The following is a 15,630-nucleotide window of genomic DNA, read 5'->3' on the forward strand; positions in this document are numbered from 1 at the left end:
GCATCTTCAAATGCATCGGCTGGACGCCCTGTCCCCGAGGGCCAGGGTGTCTCTTCTGTGATGGCTGCAGAGTGCTCATCTTCTCGAGGGACGCAGATTCGGCATACAGGACTGGGTCCTGGTGACCACGGATGCAAGCCTCCGCGGATGGGGGGCAGTCACTCAGGGAAGAAACTTCCAGGGGCTGTGGTCAAGTCAGGAGACTCGCCTGCACATAAACATACTGGAATTAAGGGCCATATACAACGCCCTGAGTCAAGCGGAGCCCCTGCTTCGAGACCAACCAGTGCTGATTCAGTCAGACAACATCACGGCAGTCGCCCATGTAAACCGACAGGGCGGCACAAGAAGCAGGGTGGCGATGGCGGAAGCCACAAGGATTCTTCGTTGGGCGGAGAATCACGTACAAGCACTGTCAGCAGTGTTCATTCCGGGAGTGGACAACTGGGAAGCAGACTTCCTCAGCAGGCACGACCTCCACCCGGGAGAGTGGGGACTTCATCAAGAAGTCTTCGAGCAGATTGCAAATCGGTGGGAACGGCCACAGGTGGACATGATGGCGTCCCGCCTAAACAAAAAGCTAAAAAAATATTGCGCCAGGTCAGGGGACCCTCAGGCAATAGCTGTGGACGCACTGGTAACTCCGTGGGTGTTCCAGTCGGTATATGTGTTTCCTCCTCTTCCTCTCATACACAAGGTACTGAGAATAGTAAGAAAAAGAGGAGTGAGAACGATACTCATTGTTCCGGATTGGCCAAGAAGGACTTGGTACCCAGAACTTCAAGAGATGGTCACAGAGGACCCATGGCCTCTGCCTCTCAGACAGGACCTGTTGCAGCAGGGGCCCTGTCTGTTCCAAGACTTACCGCGGCTGCGTTTGACGTCATGGCGGTTGAACGCCGGATCCTAGCGGAAAAGGGTATACCGGATGAAGTAATTCCTAGGCTGATAAGAGCTAGGAAGGATGTGACAGCAAAGCATTATCACCGCATATGGCGGAAATATGTTGCTTGGTGTGAGGCCAGGAAGGCCCCTACAGAAGACTTCCAGTTGGGTCGTTTTCTGCATTTCCTACAGTCAGGTGTGACTATGGGCCTCAAATTAGGGTCCATAAAGGTTCAGATCTCGGCCCTATCCGTTTTCTTTCAAAAAGAACTGGCTTCACTGCCTGAGGTTCAGTCGTTTGTAAAGGGAGTGCTGCATATTCAGCCTCTTTTTGTGCCACCAGTGGCACCTTGGGATCTTAACGTTGTGTTGGATTTCCTGAAATCCCACTGGTTTGAGCCACTTAAGACCGTGGAGCTAAAATATCTCACGTGGACAGTGGTCATGCTATTGGCCTTAGCTTCGGCTAGGCGTGTGTCAGAATTGGCAGCTTTGTCATGTAAAAGCCCCTATCTGATCTTCCATATGGACAGGGCAGAATTGAGGACTCGTCCTTAATTTCTCCCTAAGGTGGTATCATTGTTTCATTTTAACCAACCTATTGTGGTGCCTGCGGCTACTAGGGACTTGGAGGATTCCAAGTTGCTGGACGTAGTCCGGGCTTTGAAAATTTATGTTTCCAGAACGGCGGGAGTCAGAAAGTCTGACTCGCTGTTTATTCTGTATGCAGCCAACAAGGTTGGCGCTCCTGCTTCGAAGCAGACTATTGCTCTCTGGATCTGTAGCACGATTCAGCTGGCTCACTCTGCGGCTGGATTGCCGCATCCAAAATCAGTAAAAGCCCATTCCACAAGGAAGGTGGGCTCTTCTTGGGCGGCTGCCCGAGGGGTCTCGGCTTTACAGCTTTGCCGAGCTGCTACTTGGTCGGGTTCAAACACATTTGCTAAGTTCTACAAGTTTGATACCCTGGCTGAGGAGGACCTTGAGTTTGCTCATTCGGTGCTGCAGAGTCGTCCGCACTCTCCCGCCCGTTTGGGAGTTTTGGTATAATCTCCATGGTCCTTACGGAGTCCCCAGCATCCACTAGGACGTCAGAGAAAATAAGAATTTACTCACCGGTAATTCTATTTCTCGTAGTCCGTAGTGGATGCTGGGCGCCCGTCCCAAGTGCGGACTTCTTCTGCAATACGTGTATATAGTTATTGCTTACTAAAGGGTTATTGTTATGAGCCATCCGTTGATTGAGGCTCAGTTGTTGTTCATACTGTTAACTGGGAATGGTTATCACAAGTTATACGGTGTGATTGGTGTGGCTGGTATGAGTCTTACCCGGGATTCCAAATCCTTTCCTTGTAGTGTCAGCTCTTCCGGGCACAGTTTCCCTAACTGAGGTCTGGAGGAGGGGCATAGAGGGAGGAGCCAGTGCACACCAGATAGTACCTAATCTTTCTTTTAGAGTGCCCAGTCTACTGCGGCGCCCGTCTATTCCCCATGGTCCTTACGGAGTCCCCAGCATCCACTACGGACTACGAGAAATAGAATTACCGGTGAGTAAATTCTTATTTTTACCATTTATGGTAAAATTCACTTTTTCTTTACTAGGGTTTGGGTAGTGGAGAAATACTCACCTGGAAGCTCAGATGTCTGACCTGGAAGTCACATGACAGCCGGGAGCTGGAAGACACCACTGCTGCCGTTGCAGCCATCAGAATACGGAAGACGCAGCTGGGCTACCATGACCATATGTTGGCATTCTAGCATGCCTACATTTCATCACTGTCTACATCAGTGGGTCCCAAACCCTTTTTAATCAAGGCACACTAGAGTCAGTATTGTGTTCACGGCACCCCTAGGCCAAAAGTTTCTTACTGAAAAATTCTGAAAAAAGTAATTAAATTAAGTAAATTGTGTTTAGATGTCATCCTTGGGCTCAGTTATGTGGGGAGGGACAGGATTCACTTCTGTTTGTCCACATATTTTATGATTGGCAGCCACCAGCACTGGTTTTGTCTATTACATTGACCATAAATAATTTGAATTGGTCCTGGACCACCAACTCAGGGCACACCTGCAAGTGCCCCAAGGCACCCCAGGTTGCCACAGCACACAGTTTGAGAACCCTGGACTACATGGTGAATATCGACCTGGTCAACATCAATGTTATGGCCACGTCAGCACCCTCATGTCGACATAATTATGTTGACAATATGACCATCGACATATTACACCCAACCCATAAATTTAAGTGTCTATCAATCTCACACCTATCGGAGCCTCTAAATAAGCTTGGAGGAGATGTGCAAAGCAATGGTTTACTATGCAGTTTGAAAATCTCCTCTGTTCGGATGCAGTTTGAAAATCCAAACTACTGAATTTACTATCATGCCGTTTGGATGCTGAAAACGTAATCTTCATACGTTGCGGCTTGCAAACTCCAAACCACTTGCGGTTCAGGCTAAGGGCCAATCTAGTAAAGAATACTTGCCATCTGCCATCAAAGGAGCTGCCACTTACACGTGGCAGCTCCGTTCGTGGGCTGCAGCCACTGTTACAATGAGACACAACTGTCTCTGTCTCTGAAAAAGGAAATTGATCTGTCAGGGGGAGTTTTATATACCGGGGAGGTGCAGTGGAAAGCCTAATCCCCGATATGCTGCCATAAAGTGATAGGGTTGTCTAAAAGTGGATGACCCCTTCATGTTTGCTGCAACAGGAACCTATAAGAGTGTTCCACATCACCCCCAAACATGCACATGCTCCCCAAGCTTATCTTATAGAAACATAGGATGAGAGAGTCGATAAGAACCACTTGGCCCATCTAGTCTTTTTTTGTATCCTTTAGTAATCTCAACCCTTTTTGATCCTTATTTTTTTGTAAGGATATTCAAATGCCTATCCCAAGCATATTTAAATTGCTCAACTGTCTTAGCCTCGGTATCCGGTGTCTAGGTTGACCTCACTTAGGTCAACAGTCATTAGGTCGACCACTATTGGTCAACATTCAATAGGTCGACATCGTTTTTAGGCCGACATGGTCACTAGGTCGGGATGTACTAGGTCGACATGACAAAAGGTCGACATGCGTTTTTCACATTTTTTTCCATTTTTTCATACTTTAAGATCCCCGTGGACTACGATTGGGAACGGTAACCTGTGTTGAGCACAGCAGTAGCGGAGCGAGGCACCTTGCCCAAAGCATGGTGAGCAAAACGAGCTATGCGAGGGGACACGGTACACTAACTGGGGTTCCCGGTCACTCTGCGAAGAAAACAACACAATTTTTTTTTTAAACACCTCATGTCGACCTTTTGTAATGTCAACCGTGCTCATGTCAACCTAATATGTGTGTTGACCTATTTTAGGTGTCGACTTAGTTACTGTCGACCAATAGTGGTCAATCTAGTGACTGTCAACCTAAGTGTGGTCGATCCTATGAACCACACCCCACAGCCTCTACCACCTCTGACAGTAGGCTATTCCACTTATCCACTACCCTTTCTGTGAAGTCATTTTTCCTTAAATTTCTCTACATGTACCAACCTGCTGTCCTCATAAACAGTAACAACAAAGCGTGTCTAGCAATGTCAAGAGCTATAATTTCCCTTTGTATACTAAGGGCATTGAGATCTATTTTTATAAGTCATTCCTCCATAGAACTGACCCACAAGAATACAGTTAAAAGCACTGTCTTCTCACCACAAAGAAACACAGGATTGTTTGTGCTGCCCTTGCCAACCCACAAAGAGCACCACAATACGCTATGTTCTATGTTATATTAAAAAACAAGATCTGTTTTCTGATACTGCGGGTCAAGGAGAGGATACATATAATACTTAATAAAGTTCTACTGTATATTGTGTTTTTTATTTGAACAAAAATGAATTTTAGGCATTGTGTCTGTAACCTCATTGTAGAGATTTTAAACAGCTGCATGGCCATATACTGTACGTAAGTATAGTGATCTGTGTGCAAATCACCACAGGACTCTGGAGAGTCGCAGAAGTGTGTCTTTACCTACTGCAGTCATGCTGAATAATTGCTTGCAAGGGCACTTCCTGTACATACAAACACTTCCTGTATGACAAAGTGGATGGCAATGATGCAACTTCTGCCATCCACATACAGCATACATCTATGATATTTGCCTGTATAACAGTATATCTCACAGAAATGTTGAAAGGTAAGACAGAACTGCCATAAGACAATGAAGCATACATATGGGCAGTTCAGTGTAGTCTCATATTTTATATTTTGGCAGACAAATGCAGTGAAACAGCTATAGGACATACACAACGGGAATCACACATCTGTGGGGAGGGGATGGGTTAAATTAGATGTGATTCTATAAAAATCTTGCCATTTTGGCCTTGCCCCCTCTTCTTAAATGCGCACTTCACTGCATTTTGGCTCAAGGTGGCGGTGCTTAATAGAGGAATAGTTCGCCATGCCCCCATCAGTTGCCATCTGCAACTCCTCTCCTGGTTTCTCCCAGAGAGGAGATTAATAAAATCAGTTAGTATGCTATAGGGGCTTTTCCTAATGCCCACAGGGGTATAGGGTAAACCCCCGGTGGGCCCTGCTCTATTTCCTATATCTATCAAGTGGCCCAGAAATGCACTCTCTAATGGTTAGCCAATCCTCTGTGGTGGCTGGGCTCACCCTGTTGGGAGGCTGGCCATAGCCCTAAGCATAGGCTCCTTCCACTGCATTCCCCTGGTGGGCCCATCATGCCCCAGTCAGACCCTGGTCAAACAGTATATACTGTAGCAATAAGCAGGATTAGAGATGGTTCAGCAGGACTACAAAGAGATCACTCATGTAGTTAGAGGCAGATTTAGGGGTCTGGCCGCCCCTAGGCACAATCATATTGGCTGCCCCCTCCACATGCGCAACTACATTCAGCCTCCATGGTCACAAAGCCATATTCATAGTCATATTCTCTGTCTGAAGCCACACTTACAGGTTTTACTATGATTTCTGCTTGGGTCCACGCTGCTCCGTTCAATTCTCCCCTTTGAAAAATCGGCTCCTGTGGGGCACAGTGTCAGTTCTTCTTTACAGAATGATGTTGCAATAGGTCATGTTCATGGTGCTTCACAGTGAACTTACACAGTTCACAGCTCCCATAGAGAAGGAGCTTCTTTGCAGGAGATGGGGATGGCTGACAGGAGGCATAGCTTTCTGGAGAGAGGCGTGGTTGTTCCAAGGCTGGCGCTCACACCCAGTCACAAGCCAACCATGGGTATCAGTGGATTTGGCTGTGGGGGCTGTAAACCGTTGGGAGGCTGTCAGAAGATGCTGATCAGCTGCTCTATTTACGTGTATTCAAAATGAGCAGCCGGTGAGCATCCTCTGTCTGTCTCTCAGCTGCGGTGCGATTGCAGGCAACTGGTGGCCCCCCCAGGACGTAAATCAAACCGGCTGTTGCTAGCGTCCTCCTATCCCCTCAGCACCACGAAGAGCCTACTTAGTTTATTCCAGAACTCCAGCACTTCCACCCAGATGCCCTTCTGTTCCCGGCTCCGCTACAGTTATTCCTCTCGCCGCAACGCCCCGCCCATAACCGGATTAGCAGCTGCTCTAATGGGGAGTAAGGTCTGCTGCGCCATGCCGCCCCCAGGAGATGCCGCCCCTAGGCACGTGCCTCACTGCCTCACCGTCACTGCATGTAGTCTGTTTTTTTTCCATTTTCCAACAAGAATTATTTTTTTCATTCAGTAGAATATACCACCACTAATCTTAAGAAAAATTGATTTGCCGACTGATTTGCGAATTTGACAACAGAAATAGCATATCAACAAACTAATTAACTAACTAACCCAATGTTATGCACACCAGTGCCAGCAGGAAAGTACTGGTGTCAGAACTGTTATGCACTCCAGTGTCTGCAGGAATGTACTGGTGTTTGAACTGTTATGCAAAACAGATGGACTCACAGACAAACTGGGGGATATGACATAACGTACACAGAAGGTGATAGGGTAACAAAATACACACAAAGTGAACAGAGAAGCCCAGAGGCTAAGGAACTGGGTATCTCCCTTGTATTAGAACTGCTAAGATGGAAAAAGCAAGATGTTGTGTTTTAATACGTAGAGTACCCGAAATGCTGTTGCTAAGGGCAACAGCAAAACCCTAAAGGGTTACCAACGGGTGTGGCAGTAAACTCCTTGGTCAGAGATGGAATGATAGACACAAGGAGAATCTCCACAATCCAAATTCTCACTTGCAGTGCACAGGTTTTAGCTTACTGCCACTAAACTGACCCCTGACACCTAGCACAGTGAGACAGGATTAGACAGGCAAGTCTTAGAATACAGCCGCAAACTTGCTAAGTTCACAGAGTAGTAACAGAACCCCAGCAAGCTAAACAACTGACTCCAGTCTTACTGCTAGGTCTGGATTGGCAGAGTGTAATACCAAATTCCCAGGCCTATTTGCAGTAAGCAACAAACAAATACAAAGCTACACTTGTATAGTCACATGAACTGACTAACCAACAAAGATTCAGCAGCATCTGCTTACCCTGAAAAGAGGCCTTATAAAGCAGGTGCTGTCCACGCCCCACTCAGACCTCACAGACTGTGAGCACAAAAACCAGCACCGGATCCCCTGCCGTGCACAGAGCCTATAACCACTGCACAGCAAAAGACCCGAACCGGAGTATCAGCTGCGCTCAGGTTACTCCACTAGCACTTGTCTCCCGGTTGCCATGACGACGTGGCAGCACAGGGCAGGAGACCCTAACAGTACCCCCCCTCTGACGAGGGGTCAAAGAACCCCTACCACCGGGTTTATCGGGGAACTGCGAGAAGAAAGAGCGTATCAGTCTGGGGGCATGAAGATCACAACTGCGCACCCACGACCGCTCCTCCGGGCCATACCCCTTCCAGTGCACCAAAAATGACAGCCGACCCCGAACCACCTTGGAGTCAAGAATCCTTTCAACAACAAACTCCCTCTGGCCACGTATCAGAAGAGGGGAAGGTCTTCCACTGGTAGAAGGATTACTAATCGCCCGTTTTAAAAGGGAACAATGAAATGTTTTATTGATACCCAAAGAACGGGGCAGATCTAACTGAAATGCCACCGGATTGATAACCCTGGTGATCTTATAAGGGCCGATGAACCGGGGCCCTAACTTATGAGATGGCTGTCTCAACTTCAAATTCTTGGTAGACAACCAGACGAAGTCTCCTAATTTGAAGCTGCAGGGTCTTTTCCGCTTATCAAAAACCCTTTTGGTCACTAATGACACAGACACAAGGGCTTTCTTCACTTTCCGCCAAATACCTCTAAGGACCGAAACCACAGAGGAACCACCAGGCGTGGAGTCCACGGGGTCAAAAGAATTGGCCTTAGGATGATGCCCATACACACAAAGGAAGGGAGAGATCCCTGTAGCAGAGTGAGCCGCGTTGTTATAGGCAAACTCCGCCATGGACAGATGAGCAACCCAGTTAGTCTGACACTTGGAGACATAACACCTGAGGAACTGCTCCAAGGACTGGTTCACCCTTTCAGTCTGCCCATTAGACTGCGGATGGTAGCCTGACGACAAGCTGACAGAAATCTGGAGATCGGAACAAAATGCCCTCCAGAATTTGGCCACAAACTGGGATCCGCGGTCAGAGACCACATCAAGTGGCAACCCGTGGAGACGCACAACATGCAGCATAAATAATTCAGACAGGCGTCTGGCTGATGGCAGCCCAACCAGTGGAACGAAGTGCGCCATCTTCGAAAACCTGTCAACGACAACCCAGATGGCTGTCATCCCCGAGGATTTGGGCAAGTCCACCACAAAATCCATTGAAATGTGGGTCCATGGCTTAGATGGGATAGAGAGTGGATGTAATGGGCCAACAGGAACCCCTCTAGGAGTCTTATTTCGGGCACAGATGTCACATGCCCGAACCCACTGATCCACATCCTTAGCCACCGAGGGCCACCACACCGCCCTAGATAGCAACTCCCGAGTTCTGGCAATACCCGGGTGACCTGCCGACTTCTTGGCATGGAATTCCAGGAACACTCGCTGTCTTAACCTAGGAGGCACAAACAAAAGACCTACCGGAAGGTCTGGAGGAGCCTGCTCCTGTGCTCTAAGGACTAATGATAAGAGGTCCTGGGTAATGCCCACTTTAATACATGATGGGGAAACAATGGGCAACGGCTCCTCGGTGGTCTCCTGGATTGGAGCAAAACTCCGCGAGAGCGCATCAGCCTTGATGTTTTTTGACCCAGGGCGATATGTTATCAAAAAATTAAAGCGAGCAAAAAACAAAGCCCATCGTGCCTGCCTGGCATTGAGACGCTTCGCTGACTCTAAATATGCCAGATTCTTATGGTCAGTGAGAATTGAGACCACAAACTTAGCCCCCTCAAGCCAGTGTCTCCACTCCTCGAGTGCATCCTTAATAGCCAACAATTCCCGGTTACCCACGTCATAATTCATCTCGGCAGGCGAAAATTTACGGGAAAAGTAAGCACAGGGATGAAGGCGATTATCAGACACTCCCATCTGAGAAAGCACTGCCCCAATACCCATCTCAGAGGCATCCACCTCCACCACAAAAGGACGCTCTGGATCTGGGTGTCGCAGCACCTTGGCCGAAACAAATGCCCTTTTGAGACGGGCAAAAGCCGCTTTAGCCTCACAAGACCAGTGAGCAACATCCGCCCCTTTCTTAGTGAGTGCCACCAAGGGCGCCACTATAGACGAAAATCCAGCGATAAATCGTCTATAAAAATTCGCAAAGCCCAGGAAACGCTGAAGCGCCTTCAAACTAGTGGGCTGCACCCAATCCAGGACTGCCTGTACCTTGGAACCCTCCATTTGGAAACCTTCTGGGGAGATAATATATCCTAGAAATGCGATTTGCTGAACTTCAAATTCGCACTTCTCCAGCTTTGCCCCAAGCCGGTGGTCTCTGAGTTTCTGGAGGACTAAGCGTACATGCTTCCGATGTTCCTCCAGGGAATGGGAGAAGATTAGGATGTCATCTAAGTATACAACTAAGAATCTATCCAAATATTCCCTGAGCACATCATTCATGAAATCCTGGAAGACTGCCGGGGCATTACAGAGCCCAAAAGGCATCACCAAATATTCATAATGCCCTGAGTGGGTATTAAAGGCAGTCTTCCATTCATCCCCCTCTCTTATTCGGATTAGATTGTACGCACCGCGTAGGTCAATCTTAGAAAAAATGGTGGCAGTACGAAGCTGGTCAAACAAGACCGAAATGAGAGGCAGTGGGTATGAGTTTTTAATCGTGATACGGTTCAATTCCCTGAAGTCGATGCAGGGTCGCAACGAACCGTCCTTTTTACCCACGAAGAAGAACCCCGACCCAACTGGAGACTGTGAAGGTCTGATAAATCCCTTAGCCAAGTTCTCCTGAATGTACTCTGCCATAGCCTGAGTCTCAGGACATGACAGGGAGTACAACCTGCTCTTGGGAAGCTTAGCATTTGGCAACAAATCAATGGCACAGTCATAGGGGCGATGGGGAGGTAGTACCTCTGCAACTTTTTTGGAGAACACGTCCGCAAAATCTGCATAACACCCTGGCAATCCTGGCAAACTTAGCTGCGAGAGCCTGACTGGAAGGCTCAAGCAACTCCTGAAACAATCAGTACCCCAACTAAGAATCTCCCCAGAGACCCAGTCAAATTGAGGATTGTGGGCCCTTAACCAGGGTAACCCCAACACCAATGGGGCAAAAGTACAGACAGTCACATAAAAGGACAATTTTTCAGAGTGTGTGGCTCCAATAAACAAAGAAATCTGGCTAGTGCAAGAGGTAATTTTACCTTGGGATAATGGTTCCCCGTTTAACCCACAAATCTCAATTTCCGATGCCAAGGGTACTAAGGGAACAGAGTGTTTCAGGGCGAATTGGCGGTCCATAAAAACCCCGTCGGCCCCACTGTCCACAAAGGCCTCAGTCTTGACAGTTTGACCGAGGATCTTCAAGGTCACCGGAATGATAAAAGTCTTCTTGGGAAATTCTGACTTCTGGCCTGACAGGATATTTCCCATCACCCTCAGGCCCTGAAGTTTTCCGGCTTTTCTGGGCATGATACTACCACATGACCTTTATTCCCACAGTACAAACACAACCCCTGCTGTCTCCTCCGCGTCTTCTCACGCGAGGAGAGGCGGGTAGCCCCAATCTGCATAGGCTCCTCAGAAAATTCCTCAGAGTCTGAGGTTCCCTTGGGAAGGAAGGAAATCTCAGTCTCCCTTTCAAGCCTACGCTCTCTCAGCCGTCTATCCACCCGGATGGATAACTGCATGAGCTGATCCAAGCTATCAGGCAAGGGATATTGTACCAGTTGGTCCTTTATCTGGTTAGAAAGACCTCTTCGGTACTGGTGTCTCAGGGCTGGGTCATTCCACTGGGTATCATGGGCCAACCTCCGAAACTCCGTACAGTAAACCTCAACTGGCCTGCGCCCTTGCTTAAGGATCGAAATCTGAGCCTCGGCTGAGGCCGTCTTGTCAGGGTCATCATACAACATGCCCAGTGCCGTAAAAAAAGCATCAACACTTTTAAGCGACGGACAGTCAGGCTGCAACCCATATGCCCAGACCTGTGGGTCTCCTTGTAGCAAGGAAATCACTATGCCCACCCGCTGAATCTCCGACCCAGAAGACTGAGGCCTAAGCCGGAAGTATAGCTTGCAGCTCTCCTTGAAACAAAAGAACTGCGAGCGATCTCCAGAAAAACGATCCGGGAGATTTACTTTCGGCTCCTTAACCCCTGCAGGTGCTGCTGCTGCGGGAGCTCCGCCAGCAGCCTGGGAGGTGTGCATTTTAATGGACAAATCATTAAATTGTCGAGTCAGGACCTGCACCTGATCGACCACCTGTTGCAACGTATTTTGAGGGGTATGCTCCATATTCCCACAAAATTTCAACAGGAGTATTAGGCTGCTGAATATGTTATGCACACCAGTGCCAGCAGGAAAGTACTGGTGTCAGAACTGTTATGCACTCCAGTGTCTGCAGGAATGTACTGGTGTTTGAACTGTTATGCAAAACAGATGGACTCACAGACAAACTGGGGGATATGACATAACGTACACAGAAGGTGATAGGGTAACAAAATACACACAAAGTGAACAGAGAAGCCCAGAGGCTAAGGAACTGGGTATCTCCCTTGTATTAGAACTGCTAAGATGGAAAAAGCAAGATGTTGTGTTTTAATACGTAGAGTACCCGAAATGCTGTTGCTAAGGGCAACAGCAAAACCCTAAAGGGTTACCAACGGGTGTGGCAGTAAACTCCTTGGTCAGAGATGGAATGATAGACACAAGGAGAATCTCCACAATCCAAATTCTCACTTGCAGTGCACAGGTTTTAGCTTACTGCCACTAAACTGACCCCTGACACCTAGCACAGTGAGACAGGATTAGACAGGCAAGTCTTAGAATACAGCCGCAAACTTGCTAAGTTCACAGAGTAGTAACAGAACCCCAGCAAGCTAAACGACTGACTCCAGTCTTACTGCTAGGTCTGGATTGGCAGAGTGTAATACCAAATTCCCAGGCCTATTTGCAGTAAGCAACAAACAAATACAAAGCTACACAGTACTGGCTAACGTTCATGAACTGACTAACCAACAAAGATTCAGCAGCATCTGCTTACCCTGAAAAGAGGCCTTATAAAGCAGGTGCTGTCCACGCCCCACTCAGACCTCACAGACTGTGAGCACAAAAACCAGCACCGGATCCCCTGCCGTGCACAGAGCCTATAACCACTGCACAGCAAAAGACCCGAACCGGAGTATCAGCTGCGCTCAGGTTACTCCACTAGCACTTGTCTCCCGGTTGCCATGACGACGTGGCAGCACAGGGCAGGAGACCCTAACACCCAATAACCAACAGCAACCCTAACGGCAATCCAAACCCTAGTGCTAATCAGAGTCTACTTTATCTATCTACTGTATGATTTATCTAGCACCTTCTAGAAGAAAATGGCTAGAATCTGATTGGTTGCCATGGGCAACGTCTCAACTTCTAAAAACCAGCCCTTTAGTAAATATACCCCTTATGCTCCTGGAAATGTTGACAAGATCCAAATGAATGATGTCGACATTTTAACCATACCAATATCCTCAATGTTGATCTTTTGCTGTTCACATTGTGTCAAAATTAGGACTACCTACCTACCTTGTAACTCCATACCAGGGAAACATATATAATAGTTTTACAATGAAATATTTGATTTTAAAAGACTTTACAAGCTGCAGAATCCTCTCTGGTGATGTAAGAATAAAATATTTTTGAGTCACCTAGGGTGCAAGTGTGCGTCTTCCAAGAGTCCCGGCCATGAGCCACGCCCTGTGCGAAAGTAGTGTTTGACACCACCTAGGCACCAGTGACATGCGGTCAGGTGAAGCAGAGCCTCTCCTGTGATACTTCAGTATGCTCCAGAGTTTTCACAATTAAAATTATATGAATTCTCAGTACTTTTTGTATGAGAGGCATAGGAGGGAACACATACTCTGACTGGTACATCCACAGTGTTACCAGAGCATCCACCGCTATTGCCTGAGGGTCCCTTGACCTGGCGCAATATCTAGTTTTTTGTTCAGGCGGGACGCCATCATGTCCACCTTTGGTTTTTCACAACGGTTTACAATCATGTGGAAGACTTCCCGATGAAGTCCCCACTCTCCCGGGTGGAGGTCATGCCTGCTGAGGAAGTCTGCTTCCCAGTTTTCCACTCCCGGAATGAACACTGCTGAGAGTGTTATCACATGATTTTTCGCCCAGCGAAGAATCCTTGCAGTTTCTGCCATTTCCCTCCTGCTTCTTGTGCCGCCCTGTCTGTTTACGTGGGCGACTGCCGTGATGTTGTCCCACTGGATCAATACCGGCTGACCTTGAAGCAGAGGTCTTGCTAAGCTTAGAGCATTGTAAATTGCCCTTAGCTCCAGTATATTTATGTGGAGAGAAGTCTCCAGACTCGATCACACTCTCTGGAAATTTTTTACTTGTGTGACTGCTCCCCAGCCACTCAGGCTGGCATCCGTGGTCACCAGGACCCAGTCCTGAATGCCGAATCTGCGGCCCTTTCATAGATGAGCACTCTGCAGCCACCGCAGAAGAAACACCCTTGTCCTTGGAGACAGGGTTATCCGCTGATGCATCTGAAGATGCGATCCGGACCATTTTTCCAGCAGATCCCACGTAAAGGTTCTTGCGTGAAATCTACCGAATGGGATCGCTTTGTAAGAAACCACCATTTTTCACAGGATCCTTGTGCAATGATGCACTGATACTTTTCCTGGTTTTAGGAGGTTCCTGACTAGCTCGGATAACTCCCTGGCTTTCTTCTCCGGGAGAAAACATCCTTTTCTGGACTGTGTCCAGAATCATCCCTAGGAACAGTAGACGTGTCGTCGGAAAAAACTGCGATTTTGGAATATTTAGAATCCACTCGTGCTGTCGTAGAACTACTTAAGATAGTGCTACTCCGACCTCCAACTGTTCTCTGGACCTTGCCCTTATCAGGAAAGCGTCCATATTTCTTTTAAGAAGAATCATCATTTCGGCCATTACCTTGGTAAAGACCCGGGGTGCCGTGGACAATCCAAACGGCAGCGTCTGAACTGATAGTGACAGTTCTGTACCACGAACCTGAGGTACCCTTGGTGAGAAGGGCAAATTTGGACATGTAGGTAAGCGTCCCTGATATCCAGTGACACCATATCGTCCCCTTCTTCCTGGTTCGCTATCACTGCTCTGAGTGACTCCATCTTGATTTGAACGCTTGTATGTAAGTGTTCAAATATTTCAGATCTCACCTAGCCGTCTGGCTTCAGTACCACAATATAGTGTGGAATAATACCCCTTCCCTTGTTGTAGAAGGGGTACTTTGATTATCACCTGCTGGGAATACAGCCTGTGAATTGTTCCCAATACTGCCTCCCTGTCGGAGGGAGACGTTGGTAAAGCAGACTTCAGGAACTTGTGAGGGGGAGACGTCTCGAATTTCCAATGTACACCTGGGATACTACGTGTAGGATCCAGGAGTCCACTTGTGAGTGAGCCCACTGCGTGCTGAAACTCTTGAGATGACCCCCTACCGCACCTGAGTCCGCTTGTACGGCCCCAGCGTCATGCTGCGGACTTGGCAGAAGCTGTGGAGGGCTTCTGTTCCTGGGAATGGGCTGCCTGCTGCAGTCTTCTTCCCTTTCCTCTACCCCTGGGCAGATATGACTGGCCCTTTTGCCCGCCTGCCCTTATGGGGACGAAAGGACTGAGACTGAAAAGACTGTGTCCTTTTCTGCTGAGATGTGACTTGGGGTAACAAAAGGTGGATTTTTCAGCTGTTGCCATGGCCACCAGGTCCGATGGACCGCCCCTTTATACGGCAATACTTCCATGTGCCGTCTGGAATCTGCATCACCTGACCACTGTCGTCTGGCAGATATGGACATCACATTTACTCTTGATGCCAGAATGCAAATATCCCTCTGCGCATCTCGCATATATAGAAATGCATCCTTAAATTGCTCTATAGTCAATAAAATCTTGTCCCTGTCAAGGGTATCAATATTTTCAGTCAGGAAATCCGACCAAGCCCCCTCAGCGCTGCACATCCAGGCTGAGGCGATTGCTGGTCGTAGTATAACACCAGTATATGTGTATATACTTTTAGGATATTTTTCAGCTTCCTATCAGCTGGCTCCTTGAGGGCTGCCGTATCTGGAGACGGTAACGCCA

At 48.0% G+C, this 15,630-nt stretch overlaps 1 long non-coding RNA gene across 2 annotated transcripts in view; it reads left to right on the top strand.

Moving 5' to 3' along the window:
• Positions 1-2,810, top strand: part of LOC134954535 (uncharacterized) — a 226,300-nt gene extending 223,490 nt beyond the window's left edge. For both annotated transcript variants that reach the window (XR_010185894.1, XR_010185940.1), the window contains exon 5: positions 2,488-2,810. This is a non-coding gene — a long non-coding RNA (uncharacterized LOC134954535). The remainder of the gene's footprint in view (positions 1-2,487) is intronic.
• The last annotated feature ends 12,820 nt before the right edge of the window (positions 2,811-15,630 follow it).

This window comes from Pseudophryne corroboree, chromosome 1 (genome assembly GCF_028390025.1).
Source record: "Pseudophryne corroboree isolate aPseCor3 chromosome 1, aPseCor3.hap2, whole genome shotgun sequence".
Classification (NCBI taxonomy): Eukaryota; Metazoa; Chordata; class Amphibia; order Anura; family Myobatrachidae; genus Pseudophryne; species Pseudophryne corroboree.